At 44.1% G+C, this 20088-nt stretch overlaps 1 long non-coding RNA gene across 1 annotated transcript; it reads right to left on the bottom strand.

Moving 5' to 3' along the window:
• Positions 1 to 15526: 15526 nt before the first annotated feature.
• LOC134037795 (uncharacterized) lies at positions 15527 to 17739 on the bottom strand. Its single transcript, XR_009932580.1, has 2 exons — positions 17063 to 17739; positions 15527 to 16097 (listed from the first exon to the last, which is right to left on the bottom strand). It is a non-coding gene; the product is annotated as an uncharacterized LOC134037795 (long non-coding RNA).
• Positions 17740 to 20088: the final 2349 nt, after the last annotated feature.

Consider the following 20088-nt stretch of genomic DNA (forward strand, 5'->3'; position numbering starts at 1 on the left):
TAATGAAAGGTGGTACTTAGAACTATCATATATAATAGCTAAATCCCTAATTAGTATTACTGAAACACAAAAACTGAAGCATGAACACATTGGAGTGCTTTATCTGATTCCCAGGATTGGCGCACAAAGAACTCTGATTCTGTCAACCATATTGCGCAATCGACTTTTATTTTGAAGGTTCCACAGACACATACAAATGAGGTATTGGCATTTTCAGCAAGCTGTCAGCTACAAGGCTAACGAGCTAATTTCAGAGCCAGTCGAAGCCAGTTCGAGAAATTAGTTTAGAACGAGTGTGGGGGGGGGGGCAGGACGCACAGACCTAGTTGGCTTTAGAGGGCTGTCAACGGGGCATGGAAGCTCCTATTGGGTCAAACAAGGTGTAAATCAAAAGGGGAGGGTTCAACGGACATTTCGATGCCTTCATATCGTAAATACTCCATTGCTAACCGGAGAAAAGAACACTTTTATGTGAGCAAGTTGTTTCTTCCGTCGGCTAACTTGCATAATGAAACAAAGGATAATGGCTATTCATGAACGTAAAACATTGTATTTGGACGAATTACTTTACATGGTTAGATACTTTGAACCCTTGGGAATGTACGCAGATCAAGTTTTGATGTGTTGTTTGCATACCTGGACGACACGGAACCTTTGAGGGTAAGTAGAGACGTTTGGCTTTGTAAACAACACCAAAGTGGTGACTGGACAAAGACGTTGACTAAACTTGTTGTTGTGACTCGATCTTGAAATGGTTTACATATCTACAAGCACAAGAATCGTAGCTTTCCAATGATCTATAACATGTGTAGTAGTCTAAAAAATATATTTATTAACATTTAGTGCGTAGTAACAGGGGGAGTAGGGGGCAGTGTTTCGGTCCCGCGGGCGGGCCTGGACGAAAAACAGGATATCAGATTGTCTCCCCAGACAAAGTCCTTGTCAAACTCAAACAGTTTTTGCAGCGCAAGACTAGAGATGTGTGTCACGTTGTCCACTGTGCAGTATGGAGGGGTGCAGGTGAACTGAAGACTGTGACTCTCCGTGTTTGTTGGAGTGTACGTGAGATCTTGTATCAATTCAGACAGCTTCATCGAGTCGACCGACTTCAGTTGGAAGATCCCCTGTAAGTATACTCTAGTTCTGACTTGATCGAATTCCCTCTCTTTCACAGATGTGAACAAAGCACCTTTGCACCATTTACAATCTTCACTATTTACTATAGCAATTATGTGTTTACGGCTTGTACGGAATACACAATAGCTAACCAAGTTGCAGCACGACAACGCAATAAATTCTCCACAAACCGTTAATGCGTCACTCTCAATAAAACCAGCCACAGCTTTTGGAAAGTCTTCACCTACAGATGTCTGAGCGTCCCCCTTCTTCGTCTTCTGAGTCCCACCCTCAACGACTTTCGGCATCACGTGAACTTGTCCAAGTTAGAGGACCTGAGAAAAATAGGCTAAGAAATGAGCAGGCCAGCAGCTACGAACAACCCCCCCAGCAAGATACGAAGTGGTGTCAACTATTGTGTTTCGCATGGAAATGTACAAGCAGCTGTTTATATTAATAATCCCAACACGTCTCAGAATCCCCCCCAGGGCACTGCAAATTGTCACCCCCCCGACTCGCAAGCTCAGGACTTACAAGCTGTAACTGATCAAGGCTTCTCCTCTGAAATGGTAACAGACCCTATATTTCACGTGTTTCCCGAGCCCCCGGCGCAGCAGGATCGAGACGTGTGCGAGATCACCGATAATCACCGGTTTATTCAAAGACGGTATCTTATGCTGTACATGAACCTAACTGCGAACGAACATCCGTCCATAGTCGACGTGCAGTACGAGTATGACAGTACCGGTTGTCCTTTATGTGAACTGGACAAAAACACTTTGGACTCTATCAAAGTGCTAAAGTCACACGAGGTGAAGGATTTCCTAGACTCGTACAACCACCGATTCACAGAACAGCAAGTCAACATCCATCTCGGTCACACCATGAGGGATGAAAATGTAATCGGAGTGATACAGAACATGTCCGTCGACCTCATCTGTAAATCGTACTCGTTGGCGAATGCAACTTCTCTTTGTATTATGAACCGCGTCAAAACTCACATGGGTAGACAACTACTGGTTGCTGTTAAACAATTCATCGGTCTTGCAGCGACATGTCAAGCGTTGATGAAATACAAACACGACAGTGCAAGGCTCCCTGTTATTAATCCTCTGGAATAACCCTTGCCCTGATGACCAGATACTATCTAATTTGACGTATTATACCATGATGTGTATTGTTATGCTAATCACGTTAAGCTCTAAATAGTTAACAATGTCTATAGTTTGGATTAGTTCATCAAGTCCACATCCATCCATGAGGGTTCCCATTATCATCTCACTCTTGTGGCTACCGTACATCACCGCCTCTCCTATCAGCAATACCGACCCTTACGGCTACTCTCCTTATGTTTGGATCACTGTTAGTGAATGCAATGCTCATGATGGCTGGTGTCAGGGCATGAGTCTCAGTGGGTTTGCTTTGACCGTTGGTAACTACGACCGCACTAATGACATGTGCACTCACTATTGCCCTGGGAGGATCTACGCCCACTGGAGACCCTTCCGAGACTCAGTAGGAGATCTCAGTGAGCGAGATGGCTACATACTCGGAGCCTACGTTAGGAAGTTGAACAGAGCGTCTTGTCTCGTGGTTCCGGGAGGGTTTAAGTGTTCGGACCGCGTTATCACAAGTACACCCTTAAACAAGATATCGATATTTCTCCACGCCAGCCCTCTTAACAAAGACTATTACTTTGGCGAGGACCGAATGGCCGAATGTGAACCCAATCCACAATGCGCAGCTTTCAAGCTCTTGAGAAGAACCTTACACCAACCAGCTGCAAGTAGAGAATGGCCTGAATCGGATGACGTTCTGACCATCCGAAACTCCCCATACGCATGTGTTCTCACTTATGTAGGTCTTGGCGATGCTGAGTCTATTGACACTTGTTACGCCCAACTAGGGGACAACTGTTTTGTGTCCGAAGGTAACAGGTTTTGTATAGGGAATTCTAGAACCCCTCGGGCTGGCATAACTAACGCCAACAGTGCAGCGTCTGCCCCCATTGCGATATGCGAGGTCTCGAGCGCTGCACGTCTAAAGGACCGTAACCCTGTCTACAAGCCCACCGCCGAGGAAATTCGGGACTTTATAACACCCTCATCCTGTGACGCCACCCTTCTATCTCTGGACCGATCTGTCTACATTTCGAATCGTCTTTATGTAACGCTCAACGTAACCACTTTCTACACAGTGGCACAAGCCGGTCATGTGATTATGAAGGTTTCCTTTGACGAATGCCTTCTTCCCATCACATCAGCAACCCCCGACTTCCAGACTGTTATCAATACGGTAGCCGAAACGCTGGCCAGGGTGAGAGTGTCCACTCATTCGACCGCTATAATGTTGGATGCTACCGACTGGGGTGGGACGGAATGTTCTCGTACAAACTGGCAGAGTATGGATTTTACAAGGGTTGCAGCGGATCTCGCCTCGGCTCTAATCCGAGAGCGTGTGTCAAAACTCTTCCTCAGGCTGCCGAGATCTCAGAAGCTCTTGAGTGCCATAGATTTCTCCCAGCTCGAAGCGTTCGATGCTTTCGTCACACCCCAAGGGTCTGTTGACATGAGTCGAGTTGGACACTGTCAGAACTTGTGGACATCGGGTACTGGTGAAGACACCTCCGATGGTGTCATGTCTTACCTCTTGACTCTGCTAAGGCACAGAGTCAGGGCTAACAAGGTCATCTTCACACTGTCTCTTACAGGCGGGCTGACGATAAGGTCGCTGGAAGGTACAGGTTCTCAGCATGTTGATCTCTCGGGTGACTTATTGCTGGCTGACATGGAGACCAACACTGTGTTAAACTGCAAAGATGATCCCAACACCAAGTGCTGCTCGGGGTCCAGTGTCACTGTTTGGGCTAGGAAGGTCATGGTTAACGTCACTTTAACGTCGACCTCATTCGAGACACTCAAGCTTTTTCCTGAGTTGGTGGCGGTTGCGTTCGGTATCAACCAATTTGTCATATCTCCGATTGATTCAGATTTCAAACGAGGTGTTAGATCGGACACGCCCGCTATACTGGGTATCACATCAGACGTGCATAGGCTGAGGGACTGGAAAAGGCAACAGATAGCGGCAGGTATATCGACTACCAGATCGATGCCACACGACAGATCTAGACGTTCAGCTTCGGATTATACCAACCGGGGGGTTGTAAAGTTGGACGACGGGTTTGTTGACATCCCCGAAAATCATTACAAGGACCCGGCCTCCGGTTCCAAAAACTGTCTGGATCCTCAGTATAACATAGGTTTAAGTAACACCGTTGTGTGTCCCGGGTTGATAGCTGCTCACGGGGCACTAGTTATATTCAAGGAAGCTCACAAAGAACTTTATAGCACCAGTTACGATCAAATCTACATAGCCGATTTGTATAAGCTTGAATCTTGCACACCCGGAGAACCTAGTAAAAAGGCTACCGTCTCCACGCGGCCTCCTCAGGTCGCTGTGAACATCAACACGTTCATTCCCACAATAGATAGCAGCCACTACATGGTAGGTATTCTGGATTCCGAGCATGTTGTTGAGTACGTGCCTCCCGTCAACAAAGTGTGTACGACATACAACACCGGGGAGATAACACACAACATGAACGTCGTCTGGGTAGACGATGGTTATACGGTAGATGTTTATCTACCGTATAACCATCGTCTACGGTGGTTGAGGTCGAACATGGTGTAATAGTGAAACCCGTGGAACTATTATATTTTGTCTCTAATTTCACCCCGGGCATAGACTATGTCAACCTTAATGTCAGCTGTGTAAATTACCACGTGAGTGCCTTACGTCCCTGTCTGATTGCAATATGCGGAGGTGACAACAGTTGCAGGAGAGACTACGGGAGGCTATGCAATTCAGCACACGAGATCATAAACGACGCTCGCAGGGCCGGAGAGTTGATGAGGGAAGGTCTTGAGGAGTTGGCTGTGCAGGAGAAGAAGGCTAGGATGTACGAGATCCCTGACAATGCACCGTTCCCCTGGCTCAGTAAACCGCAAGGTCGCAACACTCGCCATAAAAGATTTCTTGGGATGTTGACAGGAGGAACAGCCTTGGGGCTGGCATGGCACGTATCTAATAGAGTGTTGGTCTTAGAGGATCAAATGGACTCCCTTAAGAACTCCTATGTTTCGGTGTCAAATAAGTTGGTGGAAGTAAGCAGCAAGCTCAATACCAACATAGCGCTGGTGAGCGGTAGGATCGATGACCAAGAAAAAAAGATACAGAAGAACAACGACATCGTCAACAGCAACTTTGCCATGCTACGAGATGCAATGATGAGAAATACAGAGGCTAGTTTGCGTGACACCAACATCAAGTTCTCGGTCATGGCCAGTTATCAAATGTGGTATGCTCAGATGCAGAGCGTCACACATCAGATGACGCAGGCCGCCATGCACACTAAGTTCATGACCAGAGGAGTTGAAAACTGTCTGAGGAAGATCGCATCGAAGCGGTCAGGGAGTTGCCCCAGCGGCATGAAAATCATGCAGGAGCACCCTGGGTTGTCCGAGTTTCCGACAGTTGACACAGCCCTCTACAAAGACAGAAAACTTTTTATAGTACACGCCATACCGGCGAGTGTTGAGAAGACCATAGTCAGAGGCATCATACCCATGCCCAAAATGAGCACAGACGAAGTGCCGTGCTGGCCCGATTATAAAGTGTGGCTGATAGATGGTGGTTACTACGAACCGTCCGACTGTTACGGACAGTACTGTCACAAACCGGAACCTCACGAAAGGTACCTAAGATGTCTAAAGGACCCCAGCGAGTGCAAGACTGTATGCTCGCCATGTCATCGAGGTATTTGCTATCAGGATAAGAAGGTCACCTGGATGGAGGGTTCCGCTTCAGTGGAGATCGAGTCCCCTCCACTCAAACCGTTTTCCGGACCGCACATATCGGATGGACCTGTGTCTTTCTCAGATCTACTGAAAATCCCAGAAGTCTCCGAACTTGAGCTGCTGCAGGCCATAAACACCACCGTTAAACTAATAGACATACAAGACGACCTGGACAACATCTCAAAAAGCCTTGAAGAATTTGACAAGCGATATGATGAAATTACGGCCAGTAGAGTCACATTCGGAGGGTGGCTTTCCGGCTTCGCCAGTGATACGGCCCTATGGACATCTGTAGCTATACTCATGACTTGGTGCACCGCGCTATCAGCAGGGATCGGATATGTGTTTTTCTGCAGAGGCGGCGGCCGAGGAGGGTTTGCGCTCACAAAGTGTCCCAAAAACTTCTCTAAGATGTTATAGACGTCATCACAGTCTTCCAATGTGTGAATATTTGTACACCCTCTACATTGCTGCAACGTTTAAATGAAATAAAGACATCTGCCCACTGATGACGAAAGTGTTTTTGTCAGTCTCTTCAACAGAGTGACTAAGTTCAGTTGAGTTCTGGATTTAAATTAGAATTATCCATCTGCAGATTGGAAGAGAAACCCAGACGTCTGACAATAAATGAGATGTGTTCTTAGACTGATACTCCGGTGAGATTTCCTAACTAGTTACGCCTATATACCTTTATAATATGAATATGTCATTTAAAGCATCTGTCCACTGAACGGTTGGATGTTTTAGAATAGGTGGGATGCTGAGCGGTTGGACACTGAACGGTTGGATGTTTCAGAGCAGGTGGGAGGTGGAGCGGTTGGTCACTGAACGGTTGGACGTTGTAGAATAGGCGGGATGCCACCCAAAGGTGGGGTGATACAGGCAGGTTGGTGTCTCCCACCAGTGTTACTCTTACAATACGGCCCCCTTCTCAACGTCCAATCAGGGGGAGGCGATGTGATTACAGTCTGCTATGTAGAAGCTCTTATACCGGCTCAACCACAAGGCACTCTGAGAGGCATATAGATGCCTGTCTGGCTTGTACTTTACAACCTAGGCTACAATACGACTTCCCACTCCGATTTATAATGTGTGAATGCGTCGCTGCAACATGGACAAGAAGACAAAATTCATTGTGACAGAACAACCTCCGTGGTATTGGAAGACCAACTCGAAGTATGTTTTCAGTTGTGACAGTACAGAAGGACTCTTCGAAGAAGTTGCCAACCTGATGATAAGTACTCAGCATCAACGATCTGACAGAGAAAAAGAATTTAAACCAGAAACGATTTGCGAGACAATCAGGGAGGTGTTGGTAAAGAACATTGGTGCTATACAACAACGCCCGTCAGAATCCCTACTTCTTGCACTGATGGACTTAGTCGACATTGAAGGTGGGAATGGTTTTGGGTCTGCGATCAATCAAGACAAGGCCGGTCTCAAACCTGTACTGCTGGCAGGCGGTAACTACACAATGTTCTACATACAGGAGAAAGACCTGGTAAGTAGCAATGGTAAAAGGGTGATTCCTGTGATTACACAGTATTTTGAAAAACCCAACTTTGTCTCCTGTCACAACTTAAGATCCATGGCTGGAACGTACACTGTCGCCCTCCCTGCAACTGCTAAAGTCGACAGTGAGCCATATTTCACACAAGAAGTACTGTTCGATCCGGGCTACCAAAGTCTCTGTGTGTTGAGAGATGTAACGGGTGACAAGTTTGAATTCTGGGACTTGTCTCTTGAGGTACCGACACATCCCACAGCTCTAACGCCTTCTTTTCAACATATTCAACCCGATCAGTTGGTCTACTCCGTGAACGGAAACCCGTTAACTGACACTTCCGAATTGAACCCTCCCGTGGAACCTGTAAAACACATGTGTTGCGTGGTAGGCATGACTTTGGAGGATGTGTTAAAGAAGAAACGCGAGTCCTGTGTGGATTGCTTCACTGAAACCCAAGTCATATGTGATCTGAAAGATTTCCACTACGAAACTGGAGGTTCTCGTACTGTCTACTTTAGAAGGAACAGTAAGTTAACGGCTGGCAAGCGATTGCACCTGTTACCGGTTGTTGGTTTGAGAAGTGGCCAAGCTCAAGCTTCTAAACTCTACGTGTCTACTACATTGAGGTTTTTGAGGGCAGTGACGCAACGTTGCGTAAAGGGTCACGGAGAATTAGTGAGTGGCTGGAGCGACACGCTGAACGACATGACCAGGGATACATTTATAACTGGAATAGAGATGTGTCCAGAAATACACAATCTAGCCTTCATCAAACGTGTGAATCCAAACAGTTGGTGTAACTATATACCAAAGCATGTGGGGAGTAGGATCCGGGACCCTGTGATGGTTGAAGTGGTAGAACTGGCAATAAAATTAATGGATTGTAAGATCCCCAATGCCTTTGCGGTGGCTGAGCTGTTATACTGTCCGATTGAGAAAGTCCTCAAATACCTGAAAATCTGGAAACTGTACTCATCCCACAATGTCTCGCGTGCCAACGTCAACAGTAAGCGTATCGCTACGATCCAGTATGAACTGGAAAAAAAGTGGAAGTCGTTGGCAGAAACAGCATTGATTTACATTATAAAGAGATTTGGCGAGAATGCCACATCAATCCACTCAGCGTGCCGAGAGTTGTTCAAACCGCAACTCCCTGACAGCGTAGCCCAGGTCCAAAAAACGTGGCAGGGTCTGGCCAAGCATGATGGGATCAAAGAAAAAGACCTGCTAGAGATGTATGCCACCACCAAGGTGCTGTTTCTGACAATAAACACTTACCAAAACCGATTGAAGAAGTGTTTGAAAGTGGGAGTAGAGCATTGTGTTACTGAGAGCACATCTTCGTCCCTGTGCAATGCCGATCTTCAAACCTCAGACGTTCCATCTAAATGCAAAGCTGAGCGACACCTCGCCAATGAGAGAAATTAGAACGTTGTCACACCGGAATGCGTTCCGGTGTCAACCTGGCTCAAGAACATGTCAACTTTATTCCTTAATGAGCCCTGGATACGTGGCGATAACATTAGGAGAGAAGCTGTGACTACTCTCTTGGGATTGGATAACACTCTACTGGACAGTGTCCACTGTAACCTTCTTCGTGATTGGGTCCTTAAGAATCTAACGATTGTCAATATACTCAAAACCCACTGTTTGAAGGATAGACTCAGTAAAGCGCTGGTTGAGTGCCTAGAGTCAATGTCCGTCCACAACTGGAGACTTAAGATACTGTCGTCTTTCCACGGTAGCAGGGATCAGTTGAGAGAGGGGTCTTATCAGCTACTTCCACAGTCGGATACGAAACCGCGTCCTCAAAGTGCTCTGCCTAGCAGAGGCGGCCCTAACCCTCCTAAAAAGCAAGCACCTTCTAATCAACCCAAAGCGACGAAGCGTAATCCTAAAGCTTCTAAACCATCCACGTCATATAAGCCCAGGCTGTCACCAGGGGATTCATCGATCTCATCCAAGTCTGACAAAAAGCCCAGGGTGTCACCAAGAGTCGTCAACTTCATTCAAGTCTAACAAGAAGCACAGGGGGTCATCCACCTCATCCAAGTCTAACACTCACAAGAAGCCTGGGGGGTCACCAGGGGAGTTGACATGGTCCGAGTCGTCTAAGACTGACAAATCTCCTAGGTGGTCATCGACTTCACCCAAGACAGCCAATAACACATCACCTAGGCTCAAAAGTAACAAGAATGCCCATGGTTCACCAACTCACAACACGTCTCACATGTACACTCACCAAGAGAAGTTTTACATGAGCGAGGCTGAGGAAACAACCCATGAAGAGGACGAGTCCGATGACGACAGAAAATAAATTTGAGGTGAGGATTTGGATGTCACGATGGAAGAATATGAGAGTCTTGACGACTATGATTACAGTGACGACTTCATAGACGACGCATCTACCGAAGAGAACCATAGCAGTGAAGACGGTCTACACACTCTGGTTAAAACAAATGACAAAAAGGTAAAGCGTAAGACTAAGAGGGTGACTCGGGCACGCGAGTGTAATTATTCATCAGATTCAGACCTTGAGGCCCGACCCTCTACTTCTACCTGGAGTGGTATGAAAGAAGTTAGAAGCTATAAGCGCTCACTGGAATCCGACTCCGAAAATGTTCGTGCCTCAGATGTGAAGCGTGTTAAACGTACTAATGATAACCACCAACATCACAAGACCACAGAGCGGTTTGACAGACAATACAAATCTGCCAAGAGTCACAAAAGATTAAAGTCTGTTATCAGCAGACCGGTTACCAAGGTGGATCACATTCCATATAAAAAACAGCTTTCAGACTCTGAAAATGACTCCTACAAAGGGGCGGGTACTTCTGGATTGTGTATAAAGGAGGTAAACACTTACAGGATAAAACACAAACACTCTCCTTGCATTGCCACCACTGACAGAGCAGGAGGGTAAGAAGATCCGAGCCCCTCCCAACACACCTGAACATACACAGTCTGAGAAGACCGTCGAGTTCCAACACCCTCTTGAAAAAGAAGACGTAGCCAGAAACTCGTCTAGCGACCTTGACATCAACTATTTAGTGTCTATGTGAGAGTTTGCTATCATGTCTTCCGCTATGGCGAAAAGTAAGCCTCATCTCCCTGGACCTCAAAGTGCTCACATGATCAAATATTTAGAGGGGTTGGCTGACTCTCTGAGTGTACATCAGTTAGAACAACCTTCTACGGCTGTATCATCTACTACGGGTTATATTCCAAAACGGAAGACTCTTCACAATACTCTGGATAGATACTTCCGTAAAAAGTGAGGATTGACCTAATTGTGTTTAGCCTCTTAGTGATGGATAGAGATGGCTGCTTGCTAGTAATACAACCTAGCAAAACTATCTCTTATTTCGTGATTGTAGAGATGGAGCCTTCAATTAAACATGTATTAATTTGTCACAATCTGTATGTCTCTTACTTCTGGATAGATACGTCCTTAAAAAGTGAGGTTTGACCAAATGTGTTTAACCTTTTAGTGATGGGTAGAGATGACTGCTTGCTGATATCGCAGTTTAGTAATACAACATAGCAAAAGTGTTTATTATTTCGTGATTGTAGAGATGTAACCTTGTAATAAACATGTATTAATTTATCATGGCCTGTATACGTCTCTTATTTTTTACATTCTCTGCATGCATTCAAACAATGACACTGGACACTGGCGATATATCAATACTTAATTTATTCAGACATACGTGTCAAAGTGTTTTATTCTAATCACATAATGTTCATTGAGATGTATTTATCTTCTGATACATGAGCATGTAAGCTACGTCCTTATATGACTCTGATGATGTTTCGTACGTTGTCTTGACATCTTCCCAACAGCACATTGTGACCTGGGTGTCATCTGTTAGATACCAAGTTCCATCCTTCCGTATATATGCTGTGTAATGTCCACAGTAGTGAGTACCACGGTGAGCTACAACTGCGTATAACTCGTAGCCAGGGCCAGTCCCTGTCGATTCTTTTGTGACACATTTCATATCCAGAGTTTCAGGGAAGGCGAACCGTTTAAATATTTTAACAATGTTAGCAGTGTCACTGCCAATGTTTATAACCCGGTTGATCCTCACACACACAACCGGGGGTAATGTCACTACATTGCTTGTGATTTCTATTTGACTATAGTTGTCACAGTTTTTGCAATGGTAGTCACACGTTGTTTGTGTGTTATCAAAGTGTTGTTGGATGTATTCCTGTAGTTCGTCTGGGAGGTTTTCTTCGATCGACACAGGGATTGTGTTTGACTTACTGGCTATAGACTTAACTGTGTTACAATTAAGACAGCGAAGACGGTCCTCGTTCTTAATGGTCCACAATTCCCTATTTTTTGGGCAGCGCCATATCCATCCACTAGAGCATGGATGATGCATTTGAAGACAACGTCCGAGTCCTCCTGATCGACAAAAGATGCTCCGCTGTAAGACGCCATTGTGTCTACAAGAAGGCTTGGGTCGCATGGAGACTTGTCATCTTTGTGCATGTCGAGGATGAGACGCTTTAACATTCCGGCTACTCTATTCGGACGTTGATAGTCCTGATCATCAACTTGTTGAATAAGATTCTGTAAGTCACGTGTAGCGTAGAGTACTTGAACAACACTGTTGACACTACAATAAATCCCCAAATTCATCAAACCGCGCATGTTTGAAGATGCACAGACTGCTTTCCAGCAGTAGAAGCAGTGATCGTACTAGAGCAATGACACGGGACTGTAATCGTGAGAGTTGTGTGTAATGAGTATGAAATATCAAACTTAATATACATGACACACATTTAATAGTCTGTTACACTGAAAGTCGCAACGCTCTGGAAGAGCGCTCTAAGAGATGACAAACCTCCCTGTCTGTTCAATAGAACCATTAGGATTTTCATTGTGTAGTATTCTACAGTCAACTCATCTACAGGCCCGTGTCTCTTAAGCTTTGCGAACATTATAACAGGGGCCCACTTTGACATAGTCTGCGAAACTGCGTTGTGTGTGAAATAACTGACATTGTCATCAGCTAACCTAGATTGCGACAATCGATCGACATCGACAACCCCGGTTAGTGCCAAGTTATTGAGAGTCACGTTTGTGAACCCCTGTGTACAATCTAGTGTCACTTCAAGTCTCGAGGATCCGAATACTTTGACTCTCATCCGCAACACTATGTTTCTAACCACTTTACTCAGCTTGATGTCACCCACACATTTCGTCGTCTGGTCGCATCTGACAGTCTTCGGCACTCCATACACTAGCACCTTGGCAACGCTCCTACTATGCGGGGATTCTTCTTCACCTGTGCATGTCAGCCAGTTAGACATGTCAGAGGAATAATCCCGTAACGTGAAAACGTTACCATCTAGAGTCGAAATGCAAGGCATTACCCTTTCGCCGAAGGCTATGTCGCTCAACCACTCTATAGATTTGGTAAGCACGTGCGAAGCTGACTCTCTGTCATTCAAACCAGACAGCCATTTACACAGATTTGAGCCGGGTAAGTGCTTTGTCACCATACTAGTACAGAGACGAACCAAGCTCCTACAGGCTTTACCAAACAGGGAAGGTTGTGACTTGTTGAAATTCTTACTCAGGTAAGGTACAATGTCAATCATCACAGCTCCTTTGCTAATGATGACATCCTTCCATTCTGTCATGTGAGTTGGCAATAACTGCATATCTAAGGCAACCTTGAGTGTGAGAAAGACTTGTAGCATGAACAACTGAACATACTGAAAGATGAACATCCCATTCCGTCCAGAGCACTTACACAATCCATCTCTGGGACCAGCGAATATAAGAGGGTGGATTCGGGTCAAGGTCTGTGAATAAACAATCACGTTGTCTTTGAAACGTTGCATCTCCTTCTCATCCTGACTTTTGAGAATAACCATAGTTGTATCTATCTCCCCTTCGATCCTTTTACTTCGTAAAATCACGTCACCCTGCGGATTGTACATCGAATCAGGGTTTGATTTTGCGGTCGATTTGTCAGGTGTGTCCGGTAAGTCTTTTCCAGTCTCGTCAACTTCTGAGTTCGAATTTACTTCGCCAACATTGGGGGTGCTGACAACGGATCCTAAGTTGATGTCGGTTGTGACTGGAGTCATCTTATACAGTGCTGAAGACTCATTGTTGCCGAGTTCACCTGAATCGATACTCCTCAGCTTTTTTAATGGAATCCGGTCAATGGCATTCGAAAGGATAACGGGTGGATTTGTCGACACGTGTCTTACAACGGATGTTTCCGTGTTAGTAATCTCAACGGGTCCAACTGGGGGTCTATTTATCTCATCTAGAAGGTCAGGTGTCGGTGTCACACATCTGAGGAGCCTTTGCTGTTCAGCCTGATGGTGTCCAGAGCTGACTCTGGAACTAACCTCCTCTGGATATTCTACGCAATTATCCAAAGTCATCTTCAAACGCCTAACCTCGACTGCGTCACCGGTTTCAACAGCCTTGCGTTTGTTATACTTGCTTTTGTCAAAATCTTTGAGTCGTTTTATCTTCTTCGATGGCTTACTGCTGCTGGAATGGTCCGCCGTTTTGTTATACTTGCTCTTGTAACGTATTCGAGATCTTTGGCCTTTTTCGAGTACCATCTGTGAGGCTGGATCAAATCCGGAGCCAACCTAATGAAGTCTATACCGTAGTATGTCTTGATGTCAGATCTAATCACTTCAATGGGGAAGCCCGCATGTGATCTCTCCGTTATCAGGTTAGTGAGTCCATCAGGGACACAGTCGTCGGCGACTATGATATCGGTTGATCTATACTCCCCCACCTGCACAGACAACGGAATCCGTTTTGACGGTAGATAAGCGGCGCTGACATCTTGATGCAAACGCTTGTATCTAGTGAGGTTGAGTACTTCTGAAGGAGACACCCTCTCCTGAGGGAAAAGTGTGATGCACAACACTCCCATAGCGACAAACTGTTTGTCGTTTACATAGCCGCCCATTTGATAGAGCTTTTCCGCTATCATCTGCGTGGTTGGCCTGTTGTCTTTGTGTTTTACGTGGAGGTTGCGGGCGTTTATAGCTTTCATATAATTCGTGTCGAGCGTTTCATCATTCTCTGGGTTATAAACCCTGACCAAGTTGGCCAAATTTTAAGCGGATGTTTTTTTACAATAGCTTTCCTCTGACCCCCTGTATTCTACCAATGGTCGGCCACTGTGTAACTCCCACATCACGCAGTACCAGCTGAACATGTCGCTCCCAGTCGCAGAGATCAAGCACCAGAGTACCTCTGGGGCCATGGTAGTACGGTTACCCCGCCGTTGATCTGGGGTAGAGAAATTGCAAGCCGTGCGAAAGTCGCTAATTTTGAAAGCGAAGGGAATAGGTGTTCGCCCCGGCTGGTGACAAACCAACACGTTTCTGTGGGTGAAATCCCTGTGCTGGATGGTTCTAGATCTCAAGTAAGCCAGCCCTCGAAGAGTGTCGAGTTCAACCGCTGGTACACTCCAGACCGATTCTGTAAAATTACAGTAAATAATCATACCACAAAATTACATGTAATAAGCTGTAAAAATACAGTGCATGGTCTACAGCCAAAATGAATTAAATTACAGTTTAGTACTGTTCTTAAATGTTAATTAAACCGCAGAAAAACAAAAATACTATGTTAAAATACATTTAAAAACAACTAACTTTAAGGTTAATCTCCGTAATTTTAGGGCATTTGTTTGTTGCTACATGAAACATTCCTGTCTATTTACAGTAATTTCTTATGATTTTTTTTTTTTTTTTGTATAATGACTAAGAAAAAAATTATAAAAACGCAAGAAATACATAAACCCCAAGACAAATGTCTGTAAATTTACGGTATTACTCAGTCAATTTAAAGAATTTATAGATATAAAAATGTTCATTGGACAGTGGAAAAACAAGCTTAGTACATAAAGATAGCTACATTTACGGCCAATCAATGTAAATGTAGGCTTTCTAGTAGTTAATTTATGAAAATGCCCTGTGTACCAACAGTGATTCCCTGTAGAATTGTGGTTGTGCCAACTAAAAAAAAACTACAACAATGTATAAATACTGAATATGTACTTTTAATCAAAAAGGAATGTCAGCACATTTACAGTATTAATCAGTCAATTTAAAGAAATTATAGATATAAAAATGTTAATTGGACAGTGGAAAAACAAGCATACTTAAAAAACAGCTACATTTACAGCCAATCAATATAAATTTAGGCTATGTAGTGGTTAATTCATGAAAATTGGTCCAGCATTGAGCAAGATTGCTGTGAACCGGGCTGCAACGTTATATAGGGCAACTGTGCATGGTCAGTTAGTGTCACTAAAAGTTCTGTTTTTGCAGCTGACAGGCTCATATTATTAAGTGTCTGATGCTGAGGCTCCATGATGATCTTTTGAAATGCCTCAAAGGTGTAGCGGAGCTTTGTAGGGTGCTGCATGTTCAAGGCATAAGAGCCCAAACAACATTGCAGAAGCAAGTGCTACATTCTCAAGATCTTGAAGCACCATCACACCTTCGAGGACTATCCTGACATCAGAGGGTTCACTGCTGGCAGTGTCTTTCACAACATAGATCCCCACTGTCGTTCTCTCCATGGCACTGAGGAAATCGGTCTCAGCCATTTCCTGGTCAAAAGAAAAGATACAATTCTTTAATGATATGTTCAGCATCTTTTCACTTGGCTTGAAAACAACCGGTTAATAATTTCTACCTTCCATTAAGGACAAACCATATCCGAAAATAGTTTTAAAAAAAACGTAAATAGATCTGATGCCCCACTGTTTATGACCTCCGACCCAGGCAAAGCCGCTGCAGGATGAAAGGTAATGTTTTCTCTTCAATTTTTTCAATTCAATTTATTTGATCAAGAGGGACAGTGTACATTCATGAACATTAAAATGTAAATGCACCCAATTATATCCAAAAGGCTAGTTTCCATTGGCAGTCTTCCTTCTGTGTTTGAATGTCGGTCTGTATGTGTGTGAACAGGATTACGAAAAACTACCAGCCCGATTTGTATGAAACTTGGTGAAGGGGTGTAGCATGGGACAACATAATTCTGACCATGATTCGTCATTAGGCTCCTTAACGATCAGTGCAAAAGAGCTGCAGTTCCTGTGCAGAGACAGGAGAACCGAGCAGAACAACCATCTCTCCACCTCTCCATCGCAGCCATAGCCCACCTGAGAGGTCACGACAGTTAGCCAGACTCGTTAGATCAGAGAGGTATATTAACATCGCATCGTTTGAGTATCGTAAAAGTCGAGACTTCAGGACCCCGGGTCTGGACTGGATGGAATCCTACAGAGATGGCGTTCTGTCAGAGTCTCCCATGTATGCACAGGAACACTGAAGCAATGTAAGTGTCTCTTTTTAGTACAGGTTTACTGTGCAACACTAGTTCACTCCCATGTTAAAACGTTGCTAAAACTCATGATTACCGAGATCAGATTGTTTTTCATCGCCGTAGGTTTTGTGTTTTGAAATACATGCAAGTGAATGTCTGTGACAGAAAGAACCTCCATCAACCGTCTTGACATAAACAGTCCACACAACAATAATGGCAATTGCAATTTCATGTAGTACTCACCACAAAAACTTGGGCCCACGGTTACAGAGCTGACTCCAGGTGACAATGTAGTGTGAGAAAATGTAAATCTGCAGCAACAGAAAAACACAAGTATCATGCAAGCAATTTCTCCCGTGTGAGTGTTTGAATGTCGGTTTGTTTGTGTGTGAACAGGATTAAGCAAAAACTACCAGCCCGATTTGTATGAAACTTGGTGAAGGGGTGTAGCATGGGACAACATAATTCTGACCATGATTCGTCATTAGGCTCCTTAACGATCACTGCAGTTCCTGTGCAGAGACAGGAGAACTTAGCAGAACAACCATCTCTCCATCGTAGCCAAATCCCACCTGAGAGGTCACGACAGCTAGTCAGACTCGTTAGATCAGAGAGGTATATTAACATCGCATCGTTTGAGTATCGTAAAAGTCGAGACTTCAGGACCCCGGGTTCTGGACTGGATGGAATGCTACAGAGATAGCGTTCTGTCAGAGTCTCCCATGTATGCACAGGAACACTGAAGCAATGTAAGTGTCTCTTTTTAGTACAGGTTTACTGTGCAACACTAGTTCACTCCCATGTTAAAACGTTGCTAAAACTCATGATTACCGAGATCAGATTGTTTTTCATCGCCGTAAATCTGCAGCAACAGAAAAACACACGAGGGCTTCACTTAACCAAACTTAAGTTAGCCTACACAATTCCCCTAACTCAACATTACTCAACAAAACACTCCTATTTAGACAGTTCTCTGTACAGCGGCACTTTGCCAGCTCCACAATTAATTATCTAATGAATTAACATGCTTTTATCAACTATGTACAACACTAACATTGAACAAGTGCCTTCGTTTTTCATAAAATATTTCCTACCGACCTAGCTAGCTAGCAGCTAACATTATACTGAGGTAAGAGGAAAAAAATAAAATCAACATAACGTTATAGTAGAGATGGTCTACAAAGCCACACATTAGTCATGCAGGTCATAACGTTAACCGAATTTTAGGATTGCAAATGGCAGATTTAATTAACTGACATTAGATAGCTAACGCTAGCTGAGCTCTATAACCCCTGAGCTAGCTAATAGTCACTCTAAATAGCTAATGCTAACGTCAGCTAGCAATTTGCCTTCAGTTTGGTAAAAGTCCATTCCGTTTTGACAAAAAAAGGTTGTGAAAAACATATAACGCACTATATCAGCTTAACATTAACGTTACCTCTGAATCTCTTTGTCTCTTCTTCAGTCAGTATAATTCCTGAATCCTATAACTTCTGGAGCAGCTGAAACCTCCATTCTTCTCCGGTTTTCGCGCCAGGTGCGGCAGTGACAGTTGGGAGAAGCAAAGTGCTACTGCTACAACCACTGCGCATGTGTGAACCTTCCTCATTCAAAAATCAACATTCAATGTTGTCTCCGAGATAAATATTTTTACTGTCCAATTTACTGTCCAATTATTATATTGGACAGTTCATTGTTGATTTCACAGAGTTTTCTGTTTACTAGCATTAATAACAATAGACTTACTGTTTCTAATCTCCTAGGAAATTCCTTGACAGCCCCGAGGCAGTAGTCATCCCATCCCCCAACATAAATTTGGTCACACCATGGGTCACACACTGACATCTTTCTTATTGCATTTGTACCCCTATATGTTCGAAAAAAATTTACATCTTTCCAAACCAAGCACAAGTCATATCATACATTTCTGTGTTGGTTACAGGGTAAATTTGTGCAACAAATAAGTTACTTTTTTATAAACTGGGGCTTTATCCCATGACTTGTCCAGATCATATGCTGGACTAAAAGGTTGGTGCCAAAGTGAAAGGTTTTACTCAGAATGCATTTTATAGTGGCCCCAATCGCAGAGTTACTTTATGCATAATTTTGTGGAAATGACCAGAAAACTGACATTAGGCCTATTTGCGTTACAAATCCTACCGGCCAACACAATGGTAAAGTATTAGAAAACTAGAATAATGTTCTTAGTGTTTTGGACACTGTGCATTTTTGGATATGTGTTAGCAAGATAACCTACCACTATCAGTAGTTAAGATAACCTGGTGACCTTGTGTAGCCAGAACAACCAAGAGCTAATGCTCTTAAGACAGTGGAGATGGTTGTGGACTACTAAGAATACAGCCCCAGTAAACCCTGTGGAGTCCTTCCGCTTCCTGGGCACTATCCTCTCCCAGGACCTCAAGTGGGAACTGAACATCAGCTCCCTCACCAAGAAAGCACAACAGAGGATTTACTTCATGCGGCAGCTGAAGAAATTAAACTTGCCAAAGACAACTATGGTGCATTCTACACAGCCATCATTGAGTCCATCCTCACCTCTTCCATCACTGATCTGTTATGATCAGATCATCCATCGGATGATACGCTGCAGTCTGCTCTTGTCCTTGGCAGTGGCAGCAGCGTATCATCTGCACTGCTGAGAAGGTGATCGGCTGCAATATGCCTACCCTCAAGGACCTGCACACCTCGAGGACCCTGAGGCGAGCGAGGAAGATTGTGGCCGACCCCTCCCACCCTGGACACACAGAAGACTGCGGTCCATCAAGACCAAAACCTCACGTCATAAGAACAGTTTCTTTCCTTCTGCTACTGGCCTTATTACCAAGGCCCCAAACTGACACTGACACTTTACCTCATACACTGTGTCACTTTAACACATTCATTATTTTTTTTATTCAATATTTCTTTATTTATCGTATTTTATATTCTATTGTATAGCTCCAGTATTTTATTTTGTTGTACATTTTGTACATTTTTATTTTGTTCATTATGTTTTCTGTATGCACCAAAAGCCCACCAAAATACATTCCTTGTTTGTGACCACTTACTTGGCGACTGAACATGATTCTGATACTAAATAGCAACCTTTTTTACCAACTTTGGTGATTTGAAAGATTGGTTTGAGGTCCTCAATTTAAAGAGCCTTAAACCCAGTACGCTGAAATCAGTGTAATAGGACCTACATCCAGGAAACTGTAAATGTAATACTTTCATATTTCGACATTTTAATCTTGTAACTTGCAGTAAGT

The sequence above is a fragment of the Osmerus eperlanus genome, chromosome 17 (genome assembly GCF_963692335.1).
Source record: "Osmerus eperlanus chromosome 17, fOsmEpe2.1, whole genome shotgun sequence".
NCBI lineage: Eukaryota > Metazoa > Chordata > Actinopteri > Osmeriformes > Osmeridae > Osmerus > Osmerus eperlanus.